Source organism: Magnolia sinica, chromosome 11 (assembly GCF_029962835.1).
Source record: "Magnolia sinica isolate HGM2019 chromosome 11, MsV1, whole genome shotgun sequence".
NCBI classification, from domain to species: domain Eukaryota; kingdom Viridiplantae; phylum Streptophyta; class Magnoliopsida; order Magnoliales; family Magnoliaceae; genus Magnolia; species Magnolia sinica.
Window position 1 is genome coordinate 80,764,090 of NC_080583.1, and position 14,994 is coordinate 80,779,083.

The 14,994-nt window shown below is 41.9% G+C and overlaps 1 pseudogene; it reads left to right on the top strand.

Annotated features, from left to right (window-relative positions):
- The first annotated feature begins 6,712 nt into the window (after positions 1-6,712).
- Positions 6,713-7,719, top strand: LOC131219473 (SKP1-like protein 1A; annotated as a pseudogene).
- The last annotated feature ends 7,275 nt before the right edge of the window (positions 7,720-14,994 follow it).

Sequence of the window (14,994 nt, forward strand, 5' to 3'; positions counted from 1 at the left end):
ATAATCATCCCATAGATCCCGCGCAACAGACCGAGGCTCGCTAGAACCCGTCTCAAAAACTGCATATAGGAGAAGGCGGCCTCGTCGTCATCCAGCTCCCGCTCTGCCTCGACGTCGCATCCACATCTGCAACATCGGGGCCTAAGACAGTCCGGTGGGTGTGCAACACCGCCCTGAAACATGGGAGTGAGTGATCAACTCGGTGGAACAATAAGGCCTTTGGTTAACATGTTATCACTCAATCAAACAAGAATGATAAAGCAGACAATTAAATAAATCCTAAGTACTCTTATTAATGCGTATGAATGCAATATGATGCGTGCCCTCACGCGTACACCCTCGCCGTCTTCATCTTACGTTACGCATGACATCGCCTCAAAGTGCGCCACATCTACAAAGCACATGCAAATGCGGTGCATGGATATGATTACCAAGTTGTTATTAGTCCATTTCACACGGCAGGATTGGGAAGCTAAGATACCTTCCTCATATCACCATCCAAACCATGATCCATACTAGGGTCGTCAATCCTAGACATCTCATACGATCATATAGTTGAGGTCCTAGCAAAGGGCACGTCACCAATCAATGCACGCCATTCATGCCCAAACTACCACAGATCGGCTCGTCACCTCCTTGCGGTATCCAGGTATGCTCGAGCTCACTACAAAGGGCTCGACACCAATCAATGTAGGCCGACAACAGCACGAATATAGTGTCCCATACCACCATAATCGGCTCACGAGTTTAGTTGCTCACCGGTCACTACGGGGAGGCTCGTCACCCCAGCGTAGGCCGACGGCTCGACCACGGTGTCCCATACCACCATGTCCGGCTCATGAGTCTTAGCGGATCAGGGTACCATGGTTATTAGGATTTCACTGGTAAGTTCGGTACCCTAGATTCAAGCAGTGGCGTCCATACATGGTTAACATACACTGGACAATCGGGTTAGTTGACGAACTCGACTAGCACGAGCGCACGTTGAATTGAACGACATAGAGTGCGCAAACACTCCGCGTGGCCAAACCACTGCCGCCAACTCTAATACGACTCGGGTTCGTCTAATGCGTCTCACGTGGCGAAAGCAATCTCAACCACGACCATAGGGTCAATTACCGATTTCCTGGACTAAGGCATAGTCCCAAACATCCTACACTACGACAAATATTCATATGGAATGTAAAACAGTAATGGAACAACCACTCAAATCATGGTGCATACACATCTGAAGAATATCAACTTAACATAAATGTAAGCATAGGAATGCTTGAATTTAAATAACTTGGAATGTAAATGCATAAGGGAAATCATGCGCATCCATAGAAGTATTGAGAATCACTTCTCAACGCCAGCATATAGTTTAATCATTTACACGTAGATCATTCATGCATTTCTACAAACACTTAGCATTCATGGAACAACATACATGACGTATGTTGAAACACATGCACTTAGACATTTCCTTTTCCCAAGGAGTTGTCATACATGCATCTAGCATACATACATGACCAATAATCATGGCAAGCACAAGTGCGTATTTTATACGTATACGGTACTTTATAAATACACTTAGAATACACAAATCTCAATATAGAAAATGCATATCAGAAAGCAATGCAAACATAACATTTGACATGTGAAATCTCATCCATAACAAGAATAAATCACTAACGGGATTGAAAGCCTTGAAAACCATAACCTAGACACTTAAAGTCCGCACCTTAAGCGAAGAAAGAACCGCCGAACTGATTTAGACGAGTTGTCTTCGTCAAAGGCGCAAGAATACCCTAAAATAAGGATAGAAATGAGATACAACAAAACCAAGTCTAATCTAAGATCTAACACAGTTAGGGTTAGGTTAACTTACCCAAAAGCTCACAGAATCGTCAGAGGAACGATTCAAAGTGAAGGTTCAAAGGTGAAGAAGAACAAGGAAGAATCAAGATGATTCACCAATCAATCTCTCTCACTAACTCTCTCTTTTCCACTCTCTTTCCAAGCTAGGGTTAGAGAAAATTCGTATGGAAATGAGAGCTAGGGTTTAAGGACTATATATAGGCCTTAAAATGATGGAAATAACCCTGGGTCAAGGTATACTTAGGTTATAACCAAAGTACGCCTTTCTCGATTCAACGAAGCACTTGGTGGGCCTATAACCACGAAAGGTCGGACTTAAGCTCACCGACCATGGATCTAGGTCAGCCTGAGTTTTCGTACCGACCGCTCTTAGATCAACCGTGGCGGACCACACTCAATTCAACGGTCACGGAATCTCGATCGAGTCCACAAGCACTAGGATATGCATGGGCCAAATCCTGATTCGAGGGTGAAATTGGGTCGAAATCCAACGGTCCAAATGCTTAAAATCGTCGCGCAAGCGACACGACTCAGATTTCATAAAAAGCTTATTAAATTCCAACCGTTCTCACACTCTTCACTCCGAACTCAACCAAATCGACCCAGAACATCAGATCGACTTGATTTTCGAGGTGAAGACCAAGCCCAACTCAGTGACCGCAACAGCCTAAGATCATCGCCATCGGACTTTCGACGCGCGGTCTAGGTCCGATCCAGATCTTCCAAAAATTCCCCAGAACAACTGGATTTAGCGATGGATCCCAGATTTCAGAGTAACGTAGCGCTCACTAATCTGCACGTTTAGAGCCATGCAGATACAATTTAAAGTGATTGATGCGAATTTCACAAGCAATCAAGTAGAGCGCTAATTACCCCAAAAACAACTACTTAAGGAAAGATTAGCACCAAAAATTCCAAGGTCGTTACAAAATACTCTAAAGGAAGAAGCTGAAACTTAAGTGAATTGGGTCGTCCACTCTTATGCAAAGTTGAGGATTTTGGACCATCAGTTTACGACCAAAATTTACCCATCGAGTAAAGATATGTCCCTTCTCATATCCGTATAGCCGCGGCCCCGATCGACTATCGGTGACCATTGAACAGACTTCTAATCATATCTGTCGATCAGCACATCCGAATGACGGGCCGATCATATACGTACATAGATCATCATTAGGGCTTACTATCTGGCGGTGTATATCAATATGTACACCCCATTGTGAGCCTTAGAACTTAGAAAGACCCTCCCATAGGTCTAGTATAGTAAAAACCTAGCCCTTGGGGCCATTTACACCAAATCCGATATTATAAAAGGGCCTCATTTGGGCACCCCCTCTCCCCATACGATTTTTGCCCTAGAGAAAAGAAAGAGAGAGAAAGAAAGAGGAAGAGAGAGGAAGAGAAGAAGAGAGAGTAGGGTGGGGGAGGCTTTAGTGCTTCCCTTCATCAGTCTCCTCCAATCAAGCCCTAGCGTAGATCATTTCCCTCCGCCGAATCCTCCTCATTCGCGATTAGAAGGTAAGAAACAAAACCTACTCCCCAACTTAGGTTTTTTTAAAATAAATTACATGAATCCTACCTAATTGCTTCTAAATTGATATAGAAATCATTTTCCCCAATTTTCTAACCCAAGGAGCGCCATGAGTTGGGCGAAACGTCACAAGATGCGGACTATTATCCTTAGGTGGCCTAGTATCAATTCTATTATGAGTCTAATGATTTTGATTGCTTGGATGCTATATTTGGAGAATCTAGAGGAACCCTAGGATTTGGATGTTTGCTTGAGGATTGTATGAGATTGTTTGCTTGTTTAGTTCTCATGTGATATTGTTCATGCTTCTCACATGATTCGACTACCGTGGATGATTACATGTTTTTGTCTTACTTGATCTCTTATACGATGTGTCTTATAACATGTAAGATTCTTTGATTTTTATGCATTTTAGTTCTAAGGGATGTAGGAAGTGCTTAACTTCCTCACCAACCCACACAACACACACATACCTTGTTCATGATATTGTTAGCTTTATTTGCTAGGAGAATCTGAATTGTATGTTGAGAAGTATGAGAACATGATATTGTGTATGCTAGATGATTCATTGATAGTTAGCATATTATGAGTCACCACCCCACCCTTGGGTTGGTCAGGAATACGAGGAGAGCGAAGGCGGCCCTATTGGTAGGACCGTCTCGAGGCTAAACCTATGGATTTGGGCAAGTGCGTGTGGGTGATAATAGTTAGGTTACATGGGTCGCTTGCATCCGATGCCGTTACGCCACGTACTTGCCTGGACTCATGCGGTCTAGTCTACTGGCTGACCAACCTTGTTTGTTAACCTTATTTATCTACATATGTATGGAACCTAGAACACCTTACAACCGTTATAGCCCACCGATAACTAAATTGAAATCGATCCACCGTCTCGTGAGCCGGGCATGGTAGAATGGGACACTGTGTCCGAGCTGTCGGCTTACGCTGGGGTGAAGCGCATCCCTGTAGTGAACGCGAGCGATCCCTTTCTCTCAGCACTCCCCTTGTGCTTGAAGTCGGGGATGGGGAATCAGACGGGATCAAGGATCGCGGGGTCTCGGCCTCACACATTGGGGGGCCTTGGCCTAGTAACCAGTTCAGGGCATTGATACGTGAGATGTATCAGTTTTCCTAACCCGCTGGATGAATGAAATTAATTAAGAACTTGGCTAACATTATCATCTCATCGCACTAGCTAGGTTGGTGACTAGGCAGTCGAGGTCGCTCTGAAGGAGTGTTGGTCATACGCGATTATTAGACGAAGTCGCTCGAGGAAGTGTTGTGGCGAGGGCATGCATCATACCATCCGTCATGCATGCACATTAATAAGATTAGTTAGGTGTTTGTGAACGTTTGTTTTTCATTAAATTCATAATATAACTAATGCTTGTTACAACTTAAGACTAATAGCACCCACTGAGTTGATCACTCACTCCCACTCTAGGACGGTGTTTTAAAACACTAACCAGACCCTTTTCTAGATGTAGGTGAGGCGGAGCTCGATGAGCCGAGCGAGGTAAGCAAGGATAAGGAAGATGAGCTTCTCTGCTTCCAGACTTTCGACAGATCCGTTTATTTGAATTCGGGCTACCGCAGGGTATGGACCAGGTCCCTAGTCGCTTTGGGTCATATATGGGTGGGACTAGTTCCCTATTTAGATGACTTTGGATTCATTATCTGGATATTTTTATAATTGGTAGCAATTAATACTGCTTATGACGTACTTCTACTTCATGCCTTACTAAATTCTTCATTGTTTATGAGATCATCCAAATGTAAGTAAAATATGAAGCCCATTAGGACACCCATGACACCTGGGAATTCGGGAGCCGAATTCTTACACGGCCCCTGAAAACCCGAGATGTTACACCATGTTTGTATGACCTAATCAATAGATTGGATGTCTAATAAATAGTAGAGTGGGCCTTAGGAGAATGATGGATATCCAATCACTATCGTTTGTTTTCTTGTGGTGTGGTCCACCAGAGAGTTATATCCCTCTCGTTTTTGGGATCAAGCCCTAAAATTATCTTTAAAAATGAATGAACGGCATGTATGTAAAATGATTTGCCTTAAAATAAGCTTTAAAAATGGATGAACGGTATATAAAAAAGACATACATCATGGTGGGTCCACAGAGCATCTATGATATCTGATGCATAGTCAATCCATGGTGGGACACAATAGATTACTGGTCTAGATTATCAACCATGGACACTGCTGACCTGATTTTTTAAATTGTTCCAATTTGGATAATCTATCTATGTGGCCCTACAATGTTCTCAGGGCACCGCAAATTGTAGTGCACTAGTTGCATAGGGACACCTAGACAGTCCAATCCATTGATCTAGACTATTTAATAGGTACAACTTATATTTCATGAGCAACCATGAAAGCATCACACTGGTTTGACAAATATGAATCATTTGATCAATGACGTTCAACATGGGCAATGGAGATCATCTAAAAAAATAACAAGCCTAATAAGCAATTTGATCCATCAACTGTGGACTTTTAATTATCACGTTTTTGGCTCACTTTACCTTTGGATATGGTTCATTTTTTGCAACATGTTCTAAAATAAACTCACAAAACAGATGAACGGGGAGGATGTCTCACAAACATCACAGTGGGCCCCACCTAGGTTCCCAGTACTGGAACTTCCCGCGGAAGGCTTTCGCGGGAAATCCGCGTCCCCCGCATACCGACGCCAAACTCCCGACGGGGCTGCGTCTTACCCCGCCCGTCTTCCGCTGGTAACCAGCAGGAAAATTGAGTGACAACCGTGATGTTTGAGCCTTATCCACACCGTTCATCTATTTTTTTCGTATCATTTTAACAATTGTTTAAGAAATAATAAGATTCAGGGTTCAAGTGAACCACACCACAGGAAGCACTGACGATAATGATTCTGACCGTTGAAACTTTTCTAGTACCCATCGTGATGTTTATTTTTCATCCAAACCTATTCATAAAGATACATAGACTTGGATGAAAAGAAAACAAAAATACAAGCTCCATCCAAATCTTCTGTGGCCTCAAGAAATTTTCAGCGGTAAGAGTCTAATCCACATTGTGTAGCCCACATCTGTCTTGGATCAATCTCAATTTTGGGATTATACTCTAAAATGATACGAAAAACTGGATGGACGGTGTGGATATGGCCCATACATCACAATGGCCACTCAAACCTCTGACCGTTCCGCGAATGAGACAGAAGGGGTAGTACGCAACGCAATCGGCGTTTCCTTGTGTCTTTCTAACATCAGCCTATAAAAACCCACTGCAGCCTACTAATACCGTAACCTGCTGCATATCCGAAAAGAAAGAAAGAGAGAATCCGGAGAAAGAGAGAAAGTTGAGTTGAAGAGAGAGAAAGAGTAATCCAAGTTAGCTCAAGGTTAGCTGCTCAGGTGAGTTTCAAGGTTAGATCAGACAGATTCTAATTCTAAATAAATTGGATTTTTATAATTTTCAGATTCTAATTCTAAATAAATTAGATCTTTATAATTTTCTAGTTAAACTGGATGAATCATTCAGTTGACTTATGAGTTGAGGTTAATTTCTATATGAAAGTTGGTTCAACCTGTTAAGTTGACGACTCTATTGAACTGCTTATATCTTGAATTTATGTCAGATTTCCAACTGGTCTATATCGATGGCTTTGAAGAAAGTGACCCTGAAGAGCTCAGATGGCGTGGAGTTTGTGATCGATGAGGGAGTGGCCCTCCAATCGCAGATGATCAAGCACATGATCGAGGACGACTGCGCAGAAAACGACATCCCCCTCCCCAACGTCACCAGCAAAATACTCTCCAAGGTCATCGACTACTGCGAGAAGCTCGTCGAGGCAGCTGACTGCTCCAGCAACGACAAGCTCAAGGCCTGGGATGCAGATTTCGTCAAGGTCGATCAGGCGACCCTCTACAATTTTATCCTGGCTGCAAACTATCTAAATATAAAAAGCTTGCTCGACCTGACTTGCCAAACGTGGCTGATATGATAAAAGGAAAGAGTCCTAAAGAGATCCGCCAGACATTCAACATCAAGAATGATTTCACCCCCGTGGAAGAGGAAGAAGTCCAACTAGAGAACCAATGGGCTTTTGAGTAAATGAAACCTTTGACCACCGCTTACCATGTGTTGTTGATCATACATATACATGAGTATGGAGATGGCGGTGGTGGTAAGCACATAGTCATTAAATTAGTAGGGTTGGCGTCTTAGTAGTTTTTAAGTGTATAGAGGAGCTGGTTGCAGGCAGACTATGGATACTCAGCTTCCAACCTCAGATTTGCTTTCTTTCCGTTTTTTTAATCCTTTGCATTCTATACCATGCTTTTTAGTCTTCCATGCTTCGGATTCTTTTGATCTTTTATTATTATTATTTTTTTAAATAACATAAAAGAGAGAAATAAAAGAGAAGAAAACGACAAAGCTGCTATTCAACCCAATGTATGGGGAAAAAAAATCTAACAACCTAGCTAGTGGCAGCGTTACTAGCCAAACCGCATCCTCAGTGACCGTGCAGCCAGCGTACACCATGTCCATCCCTTTTAGGGTATAAATGAATCAGATTCAAATCTTCAGTGGACCACACCACATGCAACGTTGATGATTGAATGCCCGCCATTAAAAACTTCTTTAGGAATAAAGAATGTTTATTAATCATCCAACCTCTTGATAAGGTCACAGAGACCTAGCACACAAATATCAGCTTGATCCAAAACTTTTGTGGCCCCAGAGAATATTTTAATGGCTGGAGTTCAATCACCAGAGTTTCCTGTGGTGTGTCCACCTGAGATTTGGTTTTTCTACGCCCTTGGGAAAAACAGATGGACGGCGTGGATATAAAACACATGTACTTTACTGTGGGCCCACAGTCAGGGATCTTCTAAAGGCGCCTCCCTCGTTCATGGCACGTGTTTGCCACTTGGAGCCATGCATAAGGTGGTTCATGTGGTAGTGTGGTACCCTCCTAGTAATGGCAAACACAAATATCGGACCGCTCTAAGAGTTCTGTGGACCCTTAAGAAGGTTTCAACGGTGTGCACTGTTTCCTGTGTAATGTCTCACTTGAATTTTGAATCTGACTTATTCCTGAGATCACATCCTAACGGAGCCGTGAGGGTTGCAAAGTCATTGGGCCCGGGCACGCTATCGTGGCAATCCTGTGCAACAATGGGACGAGGCATTCGAGTAAGTTCCACAATCTTCGGTACCTGTCTGACCTTGAATTGACACCAACTGCAACTGGTCTGGAGTTCTTGGGAACTGCTTGAAATGGGGCCGCTCGTTGTTGGTATGGTTCTACATATTACCGGAACTGAGTCGACTAGGCCGAGTTTTCTCAGTTTGGGCTTTCAATTCCAACAAGTTGGGTTCAGGAGCGATCCAGACCATTGGACTGTTGGACCTTAGAATGGATGAACCAGGTGGCCCAAAATTCCCCTAAACAGGCCAGCCCCAACATTTCAATTTGTGTCCTACTAATTGACGATTCAGAAGAGGACTGCAGCAGTGGTCCACGTTCAACTGAAATAGGCCCTAGATTGGCAGCTGGGATCTTTTTGCATGGTTCATCTAGGGTGGGGCAACAAACCAATGGTCTGCAGGATTACTAAACTGAGGGGCCCAGATGTCAACTGAAAACTTGAGCACAAGTCTCAATTTTAGGTCTTATAATTCCTTGTTTGGCACACCCAGTATCCAATTTTGTAAAAATGAGATCTGAGGAAAACAGAAATGCACTCCAACTATCTTTCACGAGGATTAGATGGCATGGAAAGGTGATCATTAATTTAGTTCAGCTGATTGGACCGTACTGTCGTGTTTAGATGCGATATTGATGAATTGGATTGCAATAATAGTCTGGTAAAGTTGAAAGAACCAAATTGCAATTTTTTTGCATCGCATTCCCAGACTCCAAATTCTTATTTACTTTAAACTCTGGCTTGAAGTCATCAATTTTCAACATTTTCACTTGATTAAGCTGAATATTTGCAATTATTCAATTTGTGCATCTGAATGCGACCAATCTCCAATCCAATTGCAATTATTCAATTCGATAAAGATGGGCTAGCCACAAAACTGTAATTACTATTGTCTCAAATCCCACTTGTGATATGTAGAATTTTAGTTAGAGGTATGGTTGTCATGGTAACATCTCATCTTAACATCTACAATTTCGATTGAATGAATTACAATCTGGTTGGGTCTCAACTCATGGCTTAGTGGTAGACTCACAAGAGTTTCAACACCAAGGTCATGAGAGTATGCATTGTGGCGGTGTGTGTGGGAGTGAGGGTGTGTGCGTTAGAGAAAAGAAAAAAGAATTGCAATATGGTTCATAAAACATCCAAATGTCAAATGACCACTTGCTCTAAAAGCTCTAGCTGCTAGAGGATGCACATGTAAGGGTGGAAGCGGGCCTGATTTTCCTGGCCCCCATGGGAGAATATACTACGAAGGCATATTTGTTGCTCTCAGGATTCAAACACTTAACCTTCCACTCTAATACCGTATTCAATAATTGCTTACTCTAAAAGCTTGAGCCATTAGAAGATGGTGTATTAATGTATGTCAAGGGACTTTAAGAGATCATTTGGATTCCACTTTGACAGGCTTAATGCCAATAAGCCAGTAATCTAGGCTAGTTGTGTTGTTTTTAATATAAACATTTAAATGACAGGGGACTAGCATGTGTTCCATTAACATGAAAGCGGCAAATGCATTATGGAGTTTAGGGTGTGAGGATTTTAAGAAGCTTTTATGATTAAGGCTGGAGTGGCTGATTCAATACCGACACATTTTCTCTTGGTGTGGATGTGGTAGGGAGATGCCGCGGTATTTAAAGTGTTGGTGGATCCTATTAGAATTTGATTTTCTCATTGTCAACCTTATATCGTCTAGTTGTGCATAGAGATAAGAACTGTTTGTTGTAATTGCTCCTATAGATAACAATTTTTTGTTGTAACTGTTCGTAGAGATAGGGATTAATCTCTCTATAAGTTGTACACATGATATAGAGAAATACTATCACTACTTTCTTTCTTTTTCAGATGGTATCATATCACACTTTGTTGTGTTCTTTATATATTTTCCTTTCTCATGGAACCATCTGTCAATTTTCTATAAGCATTCTTCGAAAATCAGGTCATCCTCTATTAGCTCAGGCATATCTAGAGTTGGAATCAACAAGGAAGTAGCTTTTCAGATACTAAGAATAGAAAGCTTATGCTGCCAAGCTACCGTTATTTTGTGCTCCTGCACGTGTACCACTGAACCGAAATCCATCCATCTCATTGAGATTTTTCACTTCCAAGAACAGAGCATTTGGAAGCAAATATCCATCAGCAGTGCCTTCATAAATCTTTTAATCTTTTCTTACCAAAAATGATCTCTTCATCTTCCAAAGAGAGCTACAACGACCCATTCTATTTTCACTCTTACAACCTTGGGAAAAACATGGGTTCATCGACAGCTCTCTACCCCAACATGAACTTGAAATTGCGCGATCGATGACTGGAGTTTCTCAGTTAGTGGTACTTTCTTTGGTGGCCAACTCCATGATGATAACTGAGATTGCAAAAATTCATGTAGTGTGGTGGTCGGGATGGTCTGATTAGTGCAATGGATGGTTCTGATTGTTGAAGATGTTTATTGTCTCTTTCTATTATTTATTTAGTTGGATTTGAAATTAGTCTAATGTAAGAAATGTTTTAAGGCAGACCTCACATTAGGGATGGGATGCCCATGTTAAAAACCTTCCTGTTTGTATGTGGGGCCCACCGGCTATTTTTATATGCCATCCAATCCATTTCAGAAGATAAGGGTGTGGATGCCCCAGTAGATCCTGAAACTTAGGTGGGACACACCACCCACACTGTCCATCCACTTTTCCATATCATTTTAGTTCTACTGAACCAAAAATAAGTCAGATCCAGTCTCAAGTGGACCAAACCATAGTAAGCAGCGGCGCTAAGGATGCCCACCGTTGAAACCTTTTTAGAGTCCACCGTGTTGTTTATTTTCCATCCACCCTCTTGATATGGTCACATACACCTGAATAAAGTGAAAAGGCAATTATCTTCTTGATCCAAAACTGTTCTTTAAGAGAAACTTCCGACTGTAAACTCAACCTTTTACGTATTGTCTTTTCAACTTTACTTCCCCAAACAAAAAAAATACTGTACGGACACATTATTTTCAGACGAAACTACCCTTGCATTCAGCATGGTTGTCCCATCCATTCGCTAGACACATAGCTACGAATTATAACCGTAGCCAGTAACAGCGTGACAATGGCTTCACAAGCCTTCGCACAGCACGCATGTATACCTAAGCTACAAATAGCTACGGGTTTCCATCCGTAGCTAAAGGTGTAGAAAATGCAACCATGATGAATGCAAGGGTATTTTCGTCTGAAAGTTTTATGCCCGTACATAATGGCGTAGTTTGGGAAAGTAAAGTTTGGGAGCTCTTGTAAAAGATGGTGGGCAAAAGGTGGGGTCTACGATGTGTAATTTCTCTCCCAAGAAAGAAGTTTTTATCTGTTTTAGCCTTCGATCTTCATTATTTTTTGGGTCATTATATAAGATGATTGACAAAAACGAATGGACGATGTGTGTCAAACAATCATTTACTTCAAAAGCTTAAGTTGTCAGAGTCCCCCTCCCCCTCCTTCTACAAGTGCGAGGTGGGAACTCCACACGAGAACATATTGACGAAGGTGGAGGGACACTCACACCATAAATAGGCTAGACTTAATTTCCTGATCTTTGGGTTGGACTTGATTTTCTTGAACCCCCATAAGAAAATAATATATTAGCGAACATAGAATCTTCTGCTCTGATACTATATCAAACAACCATTTACTCCAAAAATTTAAGTTGTCAGAGTATGGTATATCAATGTATATCAAAGGACTTTATCACTTCAACAATGTGGATAAAAATTAATACATCACATTGGCCCACCCCCAAGCCTCCGCCTCCGCCTCCGCCTCCGCCTCCGCCTGCCCCAAGCTCCAACATGCGGGGCTAGTACATAATCCGCGTGCTCATTTTAGGACATATGGACAAAAGTGAGCTAGATCCAATACTCAAGTGGGCCTCAACGTCCACAGTTTAAATATTCATGGGGCTGCATAAGTTTCGAATCCGGATAATATTTTGGTATGGATGACAGGTAAACATCATTTTCGGGCCAGGTAGGTTTCAACGGTAGTAGTTTTACTACCCACCTTTTCCTTTAGTGTGGCTTAGTCGAGTCTTGTATCCTGTTAAATTTTTAGTCCTAATGTCCTAAAATGATCTTACAAAACGTACAGATGGAGTGGATTTCTCACAAACATCAAGGTGGCACCACCTAGGTTTCCAGCGCAGGCTGCGAAAGCCTCCATAGGAAATCCACCCCTCCGAGTTTCGGAAACGGATTGGCTACTCCCCCTCCCACGGCTGGTGGCCAGTGCTCTGCGGGCCCCACCATGATGTATGTGTTTCATTCATTCCGTTCATCCATTTTTGCATATTATTTTAGGGCTTCATAACAAAAAATTATAGGGATATAAATCTTAGGTGGACCGCACCACCGGAAAACAATAGTGATTGGATATCCACCATTAAAATCCTCCTAAGGCCTACTGTACTGTTTGTTTAACATCCACTCTGTTGATTAGGTCATACAGTCCCAGATGAAGGGAAAAAAAATAAAGATTAGCTTGATCCAAAACTTGCATGGTCCCCAAAAGGTTTTTAATGGTCGACGCTCATTCAATACTGTTTCCTGTAATGTGGTCCACGTGAGATTGACATATATCTCATTTTTGTTCTCATAGCATAAAATGATATTGAAAAATAGATAGACAGCATGGATGAAACACTTAAATCATGATGGGCCCACATAGCACCGACCACAGGCCATTAGCTGGTGGAGGGGAGTAGCCAATCCGTTTCCGTTTCACAGGTAAGTGGATTGGATGGCGTACCCCACACCACTGAACTGGCGGGTGTGTTTACGCCACTAAGTCATGTGGGTCCCATCATGAAATATATATTATATTCCAACCGTCCGCCCATTTGACAAACTAGTCATCAGGCTTGAACAGAAAAAATAAAACAAATCCAAAGATATAGTGGACCACACTGCAAAAAGCAGGGTGATTGAACGTCTACCAATGAAACCTTTTTAGGGTCATAGAAGTTTTGGATCAATATGATATTTGTTATTCCTCTTCATCCATGTTTGTGTGACCTTATGAATAGATTTGATTGAAAATAGACATTATGCTGGGCCTATGATTATTTTAACAGTGAGAATAATTGTACCACTGCCATTTGTGGTGTGGTCCACTTAAACTTTGGATATGACTCATTCATAGGCTGATGCTCTAAAATGATCTATCCAAATGGATGGACGGTGTGGATATAATAAACACGTCATTACGAGCCATGTAACTTTTATCTCAGTGTCACCACCGAACTTCCTGGTATAGCAAACTGCTGTGGACCCACCATAATGTATTTGTTATATCCATACTGTCCATCCATTTCTTTTGAGATTATTTTAGAGTTTAGACAAGAAACTGAGGCACATCCAGACAGAAAGCACCGGGGACAATAAGACCTACCGTTGAAAACTTTGTGGGGCCGGAGCAACTTTGAATCAAGCAAATATTTGTAATTTCCGGATTGCAAAAAAGCATACGGCGGTCCGTAGGAAAGTTTCTAAAGAAAGCGGATTGCGTAGTGAGTAACTGACCACGCTTACTGTAGTGAGTAAACTCTGTGGGGTCCACCATAATTCATGTATTTTATCCACTCCATCCATCAATCTTACTAACTTTAGGACTTAAGTCTAAAAATAAAGCATGTATAATGTTAACCATAGGAAACATTTGAATTGAAAGTCTATCATTAAAAATTTCATGGGCCCACAAAAGTTTTGAATCACGCTTATATTTGTGTTTTCCTTTCATCCATATCTGTATGATCTGTGAGGCCTAGAAAGGTTTCAATGGTGGAAATCATTATCCCGCTGTTTACTGTGGTATCATCCACTTGATATTCGGATACACTTCAATTTTGGGCTCGACCCTTAAATTAGATGGCGTGGATAGACAACATACGTACAAGGTGGACCCAACTGAGATAACAGCGTACTGAGTACGCAATCCGATTTCGTTTCAAAAGGTTCTATTAGGACGCGGACTGCGTCCTACCCCCGCCCGGACGGTAATCCGCCCGGGCAGGGCTCTGTGGGGCCCAAGGTGATGCAGGCGTTTCATCAACACCGTTCATCGCTTTTATAAGATAATTGATGTAGGTGTTTTATCAACACCGTTTCATCGCTTTTATAAGATCATTTTAAGGTATAATACAAGAAACGAAACAGTTCTACAGCTCCAGTGGACCACACTAAAGAAAGCTGCAGTGATAATGACACCTACCATTGAAACCTTTCTGAGGGCCACCGTGATTTTTTATTTTTTTTACCATCCAACCTATTCATGAGGTCATGTAGACGTGGATGAAGTGAAAACACAAATATCAGCTTGATATGAAACCTCTCCAGAGTTCCCAAGAAGTTTTTAACGGTGGACG